The sequence below is a fragment of the Arachis ipaensis genome, chromosome B6 (assembly GCF_059453495.1).
Source record: "Arachis ipaensis isolate K30076 ecotype BB chromosome B6, ASM5945349v1, whole genome shotgun sequence".
In the NCBI taxonomy this organism is placed as follows: Eukaryota; Viridiplantae; Streptophyta; class Magnoliopsida; order Fabales; family Fabaceae; genus Arachis; species Arachis ipaensis.
The window spans coordinates 63,567,219-63,584,008 of NC_142441.1; the positions used below are offsets into that span (position 1 = coordinate 63,567,219).

The following is a 16,790-nucleotide window of genomic DNA, read 5'->3' on the forward strand; positions in this document are numbered from 1 at the left end:
AGTGCACTGGGTCGTCCAAGTAATACCTTACGTGAGTAAGGGTCGAATCCCACGGAGATTGTTGGTATGAAGCAAGCTATGGTCACCTTGTAAATCTCAGTCAGGCGGATATAAAATAGTAATGGAGTTTTCGAAAATAATTTATAAAATAGGGATAGAAATACTTATGTAAATCATTGGTGAGAATTTCAGATAAGCGAATAGAGATGCTTTCGTTCCTCTGAACCTCTGCTTTCCTGCTATCTTCATCCAATCAGTCTTACTCCTTTCCATGGCTAGCTTTATGTGATACGTCACCATTGTCAATGGCTACTTTCGGTCTTCTCTCGGGAAAATGATCCAAATGCCCTGTCACGGCACGGCTAATCGTCTGGAAGCATCACCCTTGTCAATGGCTTCATCTTATCCTCTCAGTGAAAATGGTCAACGCACCCTGTCACGGCACGGCTATTCATCTGTCGGTTCTCGATCCTGCTGGAATAGGATTTACTATCTTTTGCGTCTGTCACTACGACCGGCAATCGCGAGTTTGAAGCTCGTCACAGTCATTCAATCATTGAATCCTACTCGGAATACCACAGACAAGGTTTAGACCTTCCGGATTCTCTTGAATGCCGCCATCACTCTAGCTTACACCACAAAGATTCCGATTAAGAGATCTAAGAGATACTCATTCAATCTAATGTAGAACGGAAGTGGTTGTCAGGCACGCGTTCATAGGGAATGATGATGATTGTCATGTTCATCACATTCAGGTTGAAGTGCGAATGAATATCTTAGAAGCGAAATAAGATGAATTGAATAGAAAACAGTAGTACTTTGCATTAATCTTTGAGGAACAGCAGAGCTCCACACATTAATCTATGGAGTGCAGAAACTCTACCATTAAAAATACATAAGTGGAAGGTCCAGGCATGGCTGAGATGGCCAACCCCCTAAAACGTGATCACAGGATCAAAATACAATCCAGGATGTCTAATACAATAGTAAAAGGTCCTATTTATAATAAACTAGTCACTAGGGTTTACAGAAATAAGTAATTGATGCAGAAATCCACTTCCAGGGCCCACTTGGTGTGTGCTTGGGCTGAGCTTGAGTGTTGCACGTGTAGAGGCCATTTGTGGAGTTGAACGCCAGCATTTGTGCCAGTTTGGGCGTTCAACTCTGGTTTTGGATCCTTTTCTGGCGCTCGACGCCAGAATTGGGCAGAGAGCTGGCGTTGAACGCCAGTTTGCGTCGTCTATTATTGGCCAAAGTATGGACTATTATATATTGCTGGAAAGCCCTGGATGTCTACTTTCCAACGCAATTCGAAGCGCGCCATTTCGAGTTCTGTAGCTCCAGAAAAGCCACTTTGAGTGCAGGGAGGTCAGAATCCAACAACATCAGCAGTCCTTCTTCAACCTCTGAATCTGATTTTTGCTCAAGTCCCTCAATTTCAGTCAGAAAATACCTGAAATCACAGAAAAACACACAAACTCATAGTAAAGTCCAGAAATGTAAATTTAACATAAAAACTAATGAAAACGTCCCTAAAAGTAACTAGATCCTACTAAAAACATACTAAAAACAATGCCAAAAAGCGTATAAATTATCCGCTCATCAATAAGCACATAGCATAGAAAATGAAAAATAGAGGAAATAAGAACAAGGAATGAATCCACCTTAGTGCTGGTGGCATTTCCTTCTTGAGGAACCAATGATGTCCTTGAGCTCTTCTATGTCTCTTCCTTGTCTTTGTTGCTCCTCCCTCTTTGCTTTTTGATCATCTCTTATTTCATGGAGCATGATGGAGTGCTCTTGATGTTCCACCCTTAGTTGTCCCATATTGGAACTCAATTCTCCTAGGGAGGTGTTGATTTGCTCCCAATAGTTTTGTGGAGGAAAGTGCATTTGAGGCATTTCCGGGATCTCATGGTGATGAGCTTCATACGCCTCTTGAGCTCCATGAATGGGCTCTCTTGCTTGCTCCATCTTTTTCTTAGTGATGGGCTTGTCCTCTTTAATGAGGATATCTCCCTCTATGTCAATTCCAGCCGAATTGCATAGGTCGCAGATGAGGTGAGGAAAGGCTAACCTTGCCATAGTGGAGGACTTGTCAGCCACCTTGTAGAGTTCTTGAGGTATAATCTCATGAACTTCCACCTCTTCTCCAATCATGATGCTATGGATCATGATGGCCCGGTCTATAGTAACATCAGACCGGTTGCTAGTGGGAATGATTGAGCATTGAATGAACTCCAACCATCCTCTAGCTATAGGCTTGAGGTCCAATCTTCTTAGTTGAACCGGCTTGCCTTTGGAGTCAATCTTCCATTGAGCTCCTTCTACACATATGTCCATAAGGACTTGGTCCAACCTTTGATCAAAGTTGACTCTCCTTGTGTAGGGGCGTGCGTTCTCTTCTATGTTTGGCAAGTTGAACGCCAACCTCACATTTTCCGGACTAAAATCTAAGTATTTCCCCCGAACCATTGTAACATAGTTCTTTGGATCCGGGTTCTTACTTTGATCATGGTTCTTGGTGATCCATGCATTGGCATAGAACTCTTGAACCATTAGGATGCCGACTTGTTGGATGGGATTTGTTAGAACTTCCCAACCTCTTCTTTGAATTTCATGTCGGATCTCCGGATACTCATTTCTTTTGAGTTTGAAAGGGACCTCAGGGATCACCTTCTTCTTGGCCACAACATCATAGAAGTGGTCTTGATGGGCTTTGGAGATGAACCTTTCCATCTCCCATGACTCGGATGTGGAAGCTTTTATCTTCCCTTTCCCTCTTCTAGAGGATCCTCCGGTCTTAGATGCCATCAATGGTAATGGAAAAACAAAAAAAAACTATGCTTTTACCATACCAAACTTAGAATATTGCTCGCCCTCGAGCAATAAACAAAAGAATAGAAGAAGAAGAAGAAGAAATATGGAGAGGGAGAGGGAGATGTGGTTTCGGCCAAGAGGAGTGTAGAGGGGTGTGTTGTGTGAATTTGATGAAGAATGGAGGTCTTTATATAGGGAAGGGAGGGGGGGTTAAGGTTCGGCCATATGGGTGGGTTTGGGTGGGAAATTGGTTTTGAATTTTGAAGGTAGGTGGAGTTTATGAGGTAGGTTTATGGGGAAGAGTGGATGGGTGTGAGTGGTGAAGAGGTGATGGGGAAGAGAGTTAATGGGGGTTGTGTGAAAGAGAGTGGTGAGAAGAAGTGAGTGGAGGTAGGTGGGGATCCTGTGGGGTCCACAGATCCTGAGGTGTTCAAGGATTTACATCCCTGCACCCATTAGGCATGTAAAAATGCCTTTGTACCCAACTCTGGGCGTTCAGCGCCAGGCTGGTGGCCATTTTGGGCATTCAACGCCCATTTGTGTGCCATTTCTGGCGTTGAACGCCAGAACCATGCCTGTTCTGGCGTTCAGCGCCCAGAAGCTGCCCATTTTGGGCGTTCAGCGCCAGCACCATGCTCTGTTCTGGCGCTGAACGCCAGACAGATGCTCCTCCAGGGTGTGATTTTTCTTCTGCTGTTTTTGATTCCGTTTTCAATTTTTATATTTATTTTGTGTCTCCACATGATCATGAACTTACAAAGACATATAACTAAGAAAAATATAGTTAGATAAATAAAAATTGGGTTGCCTCCCAACAAGCGCTTCTTTAATGTCAATAGCTTGACAGTGGGCTCTCATGGAGCCTCACAGATGTGCAGAGCTTTGTTGAGACTCTCCAACACCAAACTTAGAGTTTGGATATGGGAGTTCAACACCAAACTTAGAGTTTGGTTGTGGCCTCCCAACACCAAACTTAGAGTTTGACTGTGGGGGCTCTGGTTGACTCTGCCTTGAGAGAAGCTTTTTCTGCTTCCTCTCCATGGTTGCAGAGGGAGATCCTTGAGTTTTAAACACAAGGGAGTCCTCATTCTATTGAAGGACTATTTCACCTCTGTCAACATCAATCACAGCTCTTGCTGTGGCCAGGAAAGGTCTTCCTAGGATGATGGATTCATCCTCTTCCTTTCCAGTATCCAGGACTATGAAATCAGTAGGGATGTAAAGGCCCTCAACCTTTACTAGCACATCCTCTACTTGTCCATAAGCCTGTTTTCTTGAGTTGTCTGCCATCTCTAATGAGATTCTAGCAGCTTGCACCCCATAGATTCCCAGTTTCTCTATTACAGAGAGGGGCATGAGGTTTATTCCTGAACCAAGGTCACACAGAGCCTTAAAGATCATGGTGCCTATGGTACAGGGTATTATGAACTTTCCAGGATCCTGTCTCTTCTGAGGCAATGTCAGTTGATCCAGATCACTTAGTTCATTGATAAACAAGGGAAGTTCAACTTCCCAAGTATTAATGCCAAATAATTTGGCATTCAGCTTCATGATTGCACCAAGAAACATGGCAGTTTGCTCTTCAGTAACATCCTCATTCTCTTCAGAAGAGGAATAGTCATCAGAGCTCATGAAGGGCATAAGGAGGTTCAATGGAATCTCTATGGTCTCTAGATGAGCCTCAGAGTCCTTTGGTTCCTCAGAGGGAAGCTCCTTAATGATCACTGGACGTCCCAGGAGGTCTTCCTCCTTGGGATTCACGTCCTCTCCTCTCCTCACAGGTTCGGCCATGGTGCTTATGTCAATGGCCTTGCACTCTCCTTTTGGATTCTCTTCTGTATTGCTTGGGAGAGTACTAGGAGGGATTTCAGTGATCCTTTTACTCAGCTAGCCCACTTGTGCTTCCAGATTTCTAATGGAAGATCTTGTTTCATTCATGAAACTTACAGTGGCCTTGGATAGATCAGAGACTAGATTTGCTAATTTAGAAGCATTTTGTTCAGAGTTCTCTGTCTGTTGCTGAGTGGATGATGGAAAAGGCTTGCTATTGCTAAACCTGTTTCTTCCACCATTATTAAAGCCTTGTTGAGGCTTTTGATCCTTCCATGAGAAATTTGGATGATTTCTCCATGATGAGTTATAGGTGTTTCCATAAGGTTCACCTAAGTAATTCACCTCTGCTATTGCAGGATTCTCAGGATCATAAGCTTCTTCTTCATAAGAAGCCTCTTGAGTACTGTTCGATGCAGCTTGCATTCCATGCAGACTCTGAGAGATCATATTGACTTGCTGAGTCAATATTTTATTCTGGGCCAATATGGCATTCAGAGTATCAACTTCAAGAACTCCCTTCTTCATAGGCGTCCCATTACTCACAGGATTCCTTTCAGAAGTGTACATGAACTGGTTATTAGCAACCATGTCAATGAGTTCTTGAGCTTCTGCAGGCGTTTTCTTTGGGTGAATGGATCCACCTGCAGAAGTGTCCAGTGACATCTTTGATAGCTCAGATAAACCATTATAGAATATATCCAGGATGGTCCATTCTGAAAGCATGTCAGAAGGAAACTTTTTGGTCAACTGTTTGTATCTTTCCCAAGCTTCATAGAGGAATTCACCTTCTTTCTGTTTGAAGGTTTGAACATCAGCTCTAAGCTTGCTCAGCTTTTGAGGAGGAAAGTACTTGGCTAAGAAAGCCGTGACCAGCTTATCCCAAGAGTTCAGGCTGTCTTTGGTTGAGAATCCAACCATAATCTAGCTCTGTCTCTTACAGCAAAAGGGAAAAGCATGAGCCTGTAGACTTCAGGATCTACTCCATTAGTCTTAACAGTATCACATATCTGCAAGAATTCAGTTAAGAACTGAAAAGGATCTTCAGATGGAAGTCCATGAAACTTGCAGTTCTGCTGCATCAGAGAAACTAATTGAGGTTTCAGCTCAAAGTTGTTTGCTCCAATGGCAGGAATGGAGATGCTTCTTCTATGTAAATTGGAATTAGGTGCAGTAAAGTCACCAAGCATCTTCCTTACATTATTATTATTTTCGGCTGCCATCTCCTTTTCCTGTTCAAAAATTTCTAAAAGGTTATCTCTGGATTGTTGTATTTTAGCTTCTCTTAGTTTCCTTTTTAGAGTCCTTTCAGGTTCTGGATCTGCTTCCACAAGAATGTTCTTATCCTTGCTCTTGCTCATATGACAAAGAAGAGGGCACTGAAAAATAATAATAATAGGAATCCTTTATACCACAGTATAGGGATTCCTTTGTGAGTGAAAGAAAAGAGGGGGACAAAGAGTGTGATGTAAAGAAAGAAACACAACTGTGAGGATGGCAGAGATGTGAGATGAGATGTTAGGATATGAATGAATAAATAGAATAAGATGGGAGAGGGAGAATTTTCGAAAATATTTTTGAAAAAGAGTTAGTGATTTTCGAAAATGGTTTTTGAAAAAATGTTAGTTAGTTAGTTGAAACAAATTTTGAAAAGATAAGGAGTTAGGAAGTTAGAAAAGATATTTTGAAAAGATATTTTTTTTTTTGAAAAAGGTAAGATAAGAAGATATTTTAGAAACTAGTTTTGAAAAAGATTTGATTTTTAAAATCTCAGTTAATGACTTGATTCATAAGAAATCACAAGATATGATTCTAGAACTTAAAGTTTGAATCTTTCTTAACAAGCAAGTAACAAACTTCAAATTTTTTGAATCAAAACATTAATTGATTATGTTATTTTCGAAAATTTGATATAAAAATAAGAAAAAGATTTTTGAAAAATATTTTTGGAATTTTCGAAAATAACTAAGAATTTTGAAAAAGATTTGATTTTTGAAAAAGATTTTGAAAAAGATAAGATTTTCAAATTGAAAATTTGATTTGACTCATAAGAAACAACTTGATTTTAAAAATTTTTGAAAAAGTCAACTCAAATTTTCGAATTTGATGAGAGAAAAAGGGAAAGATATATTTTTTTCGAATGCATGAAATTTTTAGATCAAAACAATGAATGCATGCAAGAATGCTATGAATGTCAAGATGAATACCAAGAACACTTTGAATGTCAAGATGAACATCAAGAACATATTTTGAAAAATTTTAATGCAAAGAAAACATGCAAGACACCAAAATTTAGAATTCTTTAATGCTTAGACACTAAGAATTCAAGAATGCATATGAAAAACATGAAAAGACACAAAATAAAAAATCATCAAGATCAAACAAGAAGACTTACCAAGAACAACTTGAAGATCATGAAGAACACTATGAATGCATGAAATTTTTGAAAAATGCAGGATGCACATACAATTGACACCAAACTTATAACATGACTCAAGACTCAAACAAGAAACACAAAAAATATTTTTTGATTTTTATGATTTTCTAATTTTTTTTTGGTATTTTTTGAAAATTAATTGAAAAAGGAAAATAAGGATTCCAAAATTTTTAATATGAATTCCAGGAATCTTGCATTCTTAGTCTAAAGCTTTAGTCCAGGAATTAGACATGGCTCACTAGCCAGCCAAGCCTTCAATGAAAGCTCCGATCCAAAACACTAGACATGGCCAATGGCCAGCCAAGCTTTAGCATGTAATTCAGATATGACATGTCTGACATACTCATTCCCAAAGGAATAGACATGGCTTTACAGCCAGCCAGGCTTCAACATGCTTCCTGAAACACTAGAATTCATTCTTAAAAATTTTGAACAAAAAAAAAATTTTTGAAAACATTTTTATTTTTATTTTTCGAAAATAAAGGAAATTTTTTTTTTTTGAAAGATTTTTGAAAAAATTTTTTTTGAAAACAAAATAAGAAGAAAATTACCTAATCTGAGCAACAGGATGAACCGTCAGTTGTCCAAACTCGAACAATCCCCGGCAACGGCGCCAAAAACTTGGTGCACGAAATTGTGATGTCCAGGCTCGAACAATCCCTGGCAACGTGAGCAACTTGGTACGCGTAATCATGATTACACTTTAATTATGTAAAATTCATGGCTCTTTCTTTCCCTGGCAATGGCGCCAGGAACATGGTGCCAATACCATGGTTCACAACTTCGATATAACTAACCAGCAAGTGCACTGGGTCGTCCAAGTAATACCTTACGTGAGTAAGGGTCGAATCCCACGGAGATTGTTGGTATGAGCAAGCTATGGTCACCTTGCAAATCTCAGTTAGGCAGATATAAATGGATAATGGTGTTTTCGAAAACAATTAATAAAACAGGGATAGAAATACTTATGTAAATCATTGGTGAGAATTTCAGATAAGCAAATAGAGATGCTTTCGTTCCTCTGAACCTCTGCTTTCCTGCTATCTTCATCCAATCAGTCTTACTCCTTTCCATGGCTGGCTTTATGTGATACATCACCACTGTCAATGGCTACTTTCGGTCTTCTCTCGGGAAAATGATCCAAATGCCCTGTCACGGCATGGCTAATCGTCTGGAGGCATCACCCTTGTCAATGGTTTCATCTTATCCTCTCAGTGAAAATGGTCAACGCACCTGTCACGGCACGGCTATTCATCTGTCGGTTCTCGATCCTGCTGGAATAGGATTTACTATCCTTTTGCGTCTGTCACTACGCCCAGCAATAGCGAGTTTGAAGCTCGTCACAGTCATTCAATCATTGAATCCTACTCAGAATACCACAGACAAGGTTTAGACTTTCCGGATTCTCTTGAATGCCGCCATCATTCTAGCTTACACCACGAAGATTCTGATTAAGAGATCTAAGAGATACTCATTCAGTCGAAGGTAGAACGGGAGTGGTTGTCAGGCACGCGTTCATAGGGAATGATGATGATTGTCACGTTCATCACCTTCAGGTTGAAGTGCGAATGAATATCTTAGAAGCGAAATAAGATGAATTGAATAGAAAACAGTAGTACTTTGCATTAATCTTTGAGGAACAGCAGAGCTCTACACCTTAATCTATGGAGTGTAGAAACTCTACCGTTAAAATTACATAAGTGAAAGGTCCAGGCATGGCCGAGATGTCCAGCCCCCAAAACGTGATCAATAGATCAAAATATAATCCAAAGATGTCAAATACAATAGAGAAATGTCCTATTTATAATAAACTAGCTACTAGGGTTTACAGAAGTAAGTAATTGATGCATAAATCTACTTCCGAGGCCTACCTGGTGTGTGCTTGGGCTGAGATTTGAGTGTTGCACGTGTAGAGGTCCTTCTTGGAGTTGAACGCCAGCTTTTGTGCCAGTTTGGGCGTTCAACTCTGGTTTTGGATCCTTTTCTGGCGCTGGACGCCAGAATTGGGCAGAGAGCTGGCGTTGAATGCCAGTTTGCATCATCTATTCTTGGCAAAAGTATGGACTATTATACATTGCTGGAAAGCCCTGGATGTCCACTTTCCAACGCAATTAGAAGCGCGCCATTTCGAGTTCTGTAGCTCCAGAAAATCCACTTTGAGTGCAGGGAGGTCAGAATCCAACAGCATCAGCAGTCCTTCTTCAACCTCTGAATCTGATTTTTGCTCAAGTCCCTCAATTTCAGCCAGAAAATACCTGAAATCACAGAAAAACACACAAACTCATAGTAAAGTCCAGAAATGTGAATTTAACATAAAAACTAATGAAAACATCCCTAAAAGTAACTAGATCCTACTAAAAACATACTAAAAACAATGTCAAAAAGCGTATAAATTATCCGCTCATCAAGTGTTATCCTTAATTTTTGCTTGCTTAACCACATACATCACTTACATTTCAATATGTAAGACGTTCATGACCCATCATAGACCCCATGACATGCAAGCACCAAGGGTGTATTGGTAAAGATTCTCTTTAAGAAAACCGTGTTGTAAGTATAGCTCTACCAACAACAATCCTCGGGGGTCAAATTTAGAAGAGGGATTTGGTTGTCACAAGTTCAACCCCAATAGAAATAACCGAAGTATTCAAACCTCGGGTCGTCTCACAAGGAATGGGCAATCATGTGCTTCGACATTGGTTAGAAATCCGGGGTTGTGAGTTATAAGCATGAAGATAAATGGGAATCTTAACAAACAAGTAATCTTAAAATGCAACAATTAATTCAATCAACTAAGCAAAACATAAGCACCTTAAATGAATAAACAACATTCCACTTAATTCTATTGTAACCCAAACAAGAAACTACAACTAAAGCAATTGGTTGAGAAAGTTGATTTTCAAGTATGAATAATAAAGGTAACTCTTGGCTAGGCTCAGGAATTGGGATCACCATCCTTGTCTAACAACTATACCTTGACAATTATAAGGATCCAAGCTCATTAAGTCTACTCTCAAAGTCTTAAGTACGTGATATCTACTCCTAGACTTGAAGTACGTCAAATGGCCCTGATCACATCAACCCATAAGTCCCAACCTACCTACTAATTAGATTAGTAGTGGGTTGGCGTCAATGAGTATCAAATTTACCACCTAGGGCTCCCAAATCATCAAATCCATTAGACCTAATGACTCAAGTTTACCCAATTCCCTTGACCTAGGCCAAGAGTGAAAAAGAACTACTCCATAATCAAAGTAAATAATTCATTAAACACTTGGTAAGCACTAACAAAAGACATGTTCAAAATAGCAATTAAATTGAGTTCTACAATACCCACTAACAATTATCAACATGTAATCATCCAAACAACAAAGCTAAGCATAGAAATCATCAATGTAACATCAACAAGTCAAGATTCACAACATTCATTAAATGGGTATAAAATGAGAATTGACAAGAATTCATAAACTATCACAAGATATAAGCAAAATTGTAATAAGAAATTCAAATTGAACAATTAAAACTAGTAATTAACAAGATCCAAGTCACAAATCAACAAGGGAAGATCAAATTAAAACTAGGTCTAGAGAGGAACAATGGTTTCTCCCTCTAGAACAACAAAGAACCTCAAAACTAGCTAAAATTATGTACTAGTGTAAAATGAGTGATTCCCCTTTTCCCCCTAGCATCCTTGGGTCTTTTTCCATGAAGAAACAGCTTGAAATTGGGCCTAATGAGCCTCAGAAATCACCAGGCACGATTTCCCTTAATGAGGTCACGTGTAGCCTTCCACGCGTGCGCGCCAAGTGCACGTGCGCGTCGATAAGAATCTCCTGATTCGCGCGGATGCGTTCATCCTTGTGCGCCGCTTCCAGCCCATCCCATCCACGCGTGCGCGTGGCGTGTGCGAGCGCGCCGATGCTGCTTTTTCCAAGATCTCAATTCTTCATGTTCCTCCCATTTGTACATGCTTTCTCCCTCTCTTCTAAGTCAATAGAAGAGGATTAAAATATGGCAATTTTAAGGCAAAATAAGCATGTTTTACATCATAGAGCAATATTGGGAAGTGAACACAAAACGATGCATTTCTTGCGAATAAGTGTGAGAAATATTGATAAAATCCCTCAAAATAAGCACAAGATAAACCACAAAATCGGGGTTTATCAAAACTCCCCATACTTAAACCAAGCATGTCCTCATGCTTAAAATAAAAAGACCAAAGATCATGGTGATAAAGGGTTTATGAAATGCAAATTACCTAAGTGGATGCATGCAACTAATATAAAATCATCTATATACTTGGTCGAGAGTAAATCTATCCTTCAAGAATACATGTGAGCATATAGGGTGAAAATAGTATGCAATTCATGAATCCTACCAAATTGAATATCTCTAAAGAGTGCATATGACTTGCTGAACGAACGCTTGTGAAAGCCAGAAACAAGCATTGAGCATCAAACCCTCACCGGAAGTGTATCCGCTCTATTTGCTCAAGTGTCTAGGGTTCGTCACTCAATCTCCTCCTAATCATGCTTTCCAAAATTTGTCTTTCATCTAACAATCAATAATTACTTAATGCATGCTTACAAGTATCATGAGGTCTTATTTGTAACGGGGCTAGGGTGAAGGTAAGGATGTATATGGTCAAGTGGGTTTAAAATTTGAGTCCTTGATCAACCTAGGATCCACTAGACACATAGAACAACCTATACAACTACAATATATTCCTAGCTACCCTTGAATTTTACCCTTTTTTGCATACTCATGCATTCTTTTCAATTCACACCCATATACGTTGTTTTTATTACTTTATCTTGGAGCGTCTTTGTCCCCTTTCATTGTTTTCTCTTTTTTTTTCAAGCATCCTCCTTTCTTGGGGTTTCTTTGTAAACCCAAGCGTCAATGCATACAGTTTAATCTTCCGCCGCATGAGTATGTTCCCAAAATCCTAAAATTTTTTTCAATTGCACTACAATTATATGCCTACATATCTACCCGAATTTCCCAAGTATACCCTCCTAATTGAATGCTACACATCCTAACTTACCTAAGCCAATCAAGGATTCAAATTCAGGGACATTCATGGTTTCCTACTTAGGGTTGTTGATGTGCTCTATTTAAGAACAAAAGGGTTTATCAAAAGCTCAAAATCGGTTATCAATGGTAGATATAAGGGTTAAGGCTATTTGGGAGAAGTGACTATTGAAATGATAGCCTCAATCATGTAAATGAATTCATACACAAAGCAATGGACATATAGAATCAGACAAAGCAAGGATCACACTCATAGAGAGAGAGAGATATGCACACAAGAATGGAAATAATGGTTAAAAGATGTAACCATGCAATAGGCACAAAACTTTCATGCTTGTGTCCTTAGCTCAATTACTATGTTCCAAAATACATTCTTAAAGCAAGTTTACTATAAAAAATTTCAGAATTTTTGGTAGGTCACCCAGAACACAGTTTCTTGGAAAGAAAGTTATTGTTTTGACCAAGTAACTCTATAGAAACTAACTGATACTCACAAAACTTGTCTCTCAACAAATTTTCTTCGGCAAGTGTACCGAATTTGTCGTCAAGTAAAAACTCACAATAGAGTGAGGTCGAATCCCACAGAGATTGATTGATCAAGCAACTTTAATTAGAGGAATGTTCTAGTTGAGCGCACCAAAATTTGATTTGAGATTCGCAAAAAATTAAATGGCGGCAAAGTAAATAGCAGAAATAGTAAATGCTAGAATTAAAGAGCTGAATGTAAATGGCGGAAAGAAAATTGCAGAATCTTAAGCGGGAATGGGGTAATTGCTCATAAAAGTAAATGGCAGAAATTAAAGAGAATGGGTAAGATCAGAAATGGGGAGTTCATTGGGCTCAGGAGATGTTGCATTCTCCGGATCAAGTTCATTTTCATCTCTTCCTCAATCAATGCATTCATTGATCTCCTTGGCAATCTTAAGTGATCGAATTCCAATTTCTTGGTAATTCAATCTCTCAAATCTTGATCAATAGCCAATTCCTTGGTCAATTGCTCATGAGAAGAGATGAAGTATGGTTACTAATTATACCACATGCATTTCCCAAATCAAGTGTTGGTAGGATTATAGTCACATATCTATCCAAACCCAATTTGGTCCAGCATGAGAGTATTTCTAGCATGATCTCTTCATTCCTCTTTCAAGGTTCAGAAGAGATCCAAGTATGAATAGCTTCTTTTCTAAGATAACTACCCAATTGGATGAAGATCGAAAGCTTTCTAGTAAAATCAAGAGAAAAGATAGAAGAAGGAGAATGAAAACTAATATTGATCCATCAAATTACAACAGAGCTCCCTAACCCAATGAAAGGGGTTTAGTTGTTCATAGATCTGGAAAATGAAAACAAAGATGGAGAATACATGATGAAAGTAAAACTAGAAGTGCAGAGAAAGTAAAATACAGAGAGTAGTTCTACGCCAAAGGCTCCCTAAAGTTTCCAACTCCCCAACTAATTCAAAGCTACTCCTATATATACTACTCTTCTCATCTTCTAGTTGGCTCTTCAAGTCTTGGGTATGGGCCTCTGAATCTTGAGTTTGAAGCAGTTATCCTTTTCATTGGGCTTAGCTTTGCTTACAGAGAGAAAAGGTGAAGTAGACAGGGACTTTGACTCAGGACGTTAGTGGTGTCAACGTTAAGTGAAAGTGTGGGTTCGAGAACGTTAGTGACAATCACCTTTTTCACTAACGTTCCTAACCCAAATATGATCACGTTGACTTCAACGTTAGTGGCACTAACATGACCACTAACGTTGGCTCTTAGTCCTTCACACACGTTATTGGGACTTACCTTTCCCAATAACATGGAGAGTCCTCCCTTGTCCCTACGTTAGAGTCCACATTAACTAGGTTAACGTGGCTTCTAACGTAGTAATGCCAATCCTTCGAGAATGTTAGTGACACTTACCTTTGTCACTAACGTTCCAATGTGCCTTTATTTCCCACGTTAGAGTCCACGTTAACTAAGTTAACGTGGCTACTAACGTAGTCATGCTAGCCATCTCCAACGTTAGTGACAAAGGTGAGTGTCACTAATGTTGGCTCATCATCTCTTTATCCACGTTAGCTTCCACGTTAACTAAGTTAACGTGGGAGTTAACGTTGCTCATGGTGGCTCTTGGTGGTGCACCCCAATGTTAGTGACAAAGGTAAGTGTCACTAACGTTGGCTATCAATTGCTCTCTCCACGTTAGCTTCCACGTTAACTAAGTTAACGTGGGAGTTAACGTGGCTTATGGAGGCTTGGCCAACGTTAGTGACAAAGGTGAATGTCACTAACGTTGGCTTCTCTTTTGCTTCTTAACGTTAGAGTCCACGTTAACTAAGTTAATGTGGCAACTATCGTGGCCAATTATGAGCTTGGTCCAACGTTAGTGACAAAGGAGAGTGTCACTAACGTTGGCCTTGTTGTCTTCTTCCATGTTAGAGTTCACGTTAACTTAGTTAACGTGACTCTTAACGTGGGCTTATGATGGCTTCGAGGGCGTTATTGGTGATTACCATTCTCATTAACTTTGCAAGTTAGCACCCATTCCACGTTAGAGGTCACGTTAGTGGGACTAACATGACTGCTAACGTGGTTCTTCTTTGCTTCCTTTGTCCTAAAATCAGGCAACAAAGTGCATCAAAGTCCTAGTCCAAGTCATGAGTCATGCATCATCCAATTTGTCATATAATTCATGCAAAATTCTCATGAAATCATGTAAAGTGCACAATGTATGCTTGAATCAAGATGTAAGTGAATATCTACCCAAAACTAGCTTATTTTCTAAGAAAATGCATGAAACTACCTTAAAAACAGTAAAGAAAAGGTCAGTGAAACTGGCCAAAATGCCCTGGCATCACTAACTATCATGCAAAGAGTATTTATAATCAAGACTAACTACTCATGCAATATATAAAAAAGAAAAATAAATCCATGGGTATTGAGGGGAAGAGAACTTTACCCATGGAGATCGGTCGGACGAACTCCCCACACTTTAGAAATTAGCACGGTCCTCCATGCTACGAATAATACGCTAGGGACGCTCGGGACCGGAGCCTTCACTATCCCCTTCATCAGAGCTCCCATCACTCGGGTCTGAGGTGGATGTGAATATTTCGGGTTCCTCCATGCTAGGGGTAACAAAACCCAGAAGCGTCTTGATGTAAGTATATCGGCGGTGGTTGCGCCGCTCATATCTATCAAGCTTCCAGTGAAGATCTTCTATCTTTCGATGTGTGGATCTCAGTGGTGGTGATGATGAGCTAGAAGGAAAAAGAAGTGGTGGGGCCATGTCGAGGCTTGGTTTGTTCATGGGAAGGTGTAGGTATTTTCCGCTTGGGACCACATCGCCCTTAGTCGGAACCATAATCTTCTTATCCTTGGCTTCTCAAGAAACACCCGCAGCAGCAACTAAGTCAGACACCAATGCTGGAAATGGCAAATTATCCCGATCGTGAACTTGACTCATCGCTTGCTTGACAAGAGGCGGAATGTTCACCGGCTTCTCTGTGAGAACACACCAAACAAGCAAGGCAAGGTCCGCCGTGATGGACGACTTGTGGGTGCTATGCAGCACATAGTGGGATAGGATTTGGGCCCAAGCTCTAGCTTCCACAGTGAGGAAGCAAGCGTCAATGCTCTTGGGCCTCATCCGGAGTCGACCATGGATCCAAAATCCTTCTGGTTCAGCAATGACTCGGAGAATCGAGTCCCAGTTGAATCCATACTTCTCACGCTGACGTGAGACTTCTTGGTAGCCATCCATATCACTTGGCACTGGTAGGACATTAGGCAGTTGCTGAATAGCCTCTTCTGAAACTGAGACTTTCTTCCGGCGCATGTACACCGATTGAAGAGAGGGAAAATGGTAGTTGGTATAAAGTTCTTCCACCCAAGAGAGGTTGATTTCTCTTGGTTTTCGCAAAAGAAACTCCCATCTTCGCTGTTCAATGCGGGGTAAAATATAAGGAGCAACCTTGTCTGGCGGAGCGAGTAGATACTCGGGGTGATCGTTCCTTACAGCTATGGAGGGGAACATAAGTTCACAGAAGTGATTAGGGAACCTTGAAGAATCTTTCACCGGTTTGCTCTTGTCATTCGCATCAATAGGAGCGGGTGTCTTTCCTTTCTTAGATGGGGGTTTGGCTCCTACTGAAGAATGTGCCTTAGAATTTGATTTTTGGGGTGCCCTCTTTATGGCCGGTTTCCTTGGAGCTATCCCCTTGCCTTTCTTGGTGGCCATCCTAAAAAGGGAGAGAAAGAAGGAAAACATTAAACCCAAGAATGAATTTGACAAAAGACATGCAAGTGAATTGTAATGCCCGTGATAGATGTAAAAGCAAGGGTCATAACACTTGGCATGGGATGCAAGAGGGAGTAATGCATGCAATGACTTGAGAAGAGTAGTCTCAAGCATCCATAATAAAAAGCAAGTCATGTTCAATGATATCTAATTGGCAAGTATCAACTCTAAGCACACAAGTTAGACTCAATGCATTCAAGAGAAAGCAAGTGAATGAGGAAGGAGCACCAAATGGAGAAATATATGGCTAATTTGAGCCAAAATAGTATATGTTCATTTCCTCGAACACTTAGCGTGCACAAATCAAGCAATGAGCAATTATGAAATACTAAACCAATTCAAAGCCCAAAATGGAACATCAATCATCACATAGACATCA

General features: G+C 40.0%; 1 non-coding gene across 1 annotated transcript; it reads left to right on the forward strand.

Annotated features, from left to right (window-relative positions):
• The first annotated feature begins 5,370 nt into the window (after positions 1 to 5,370).
• Positions 5,371 to 5,478, forward strand: LOC148556216 (small nucleolar RNA R71). The gene has a single exon (XR_015887895.1). It is a non-coding gene; the product is annotated as a small nucleolar RNA R71 (small nucleolar RNA).
• The last annotated feature ends 11,312 nt before the right edge of the window (positions 5,479 to 16,790 follow it).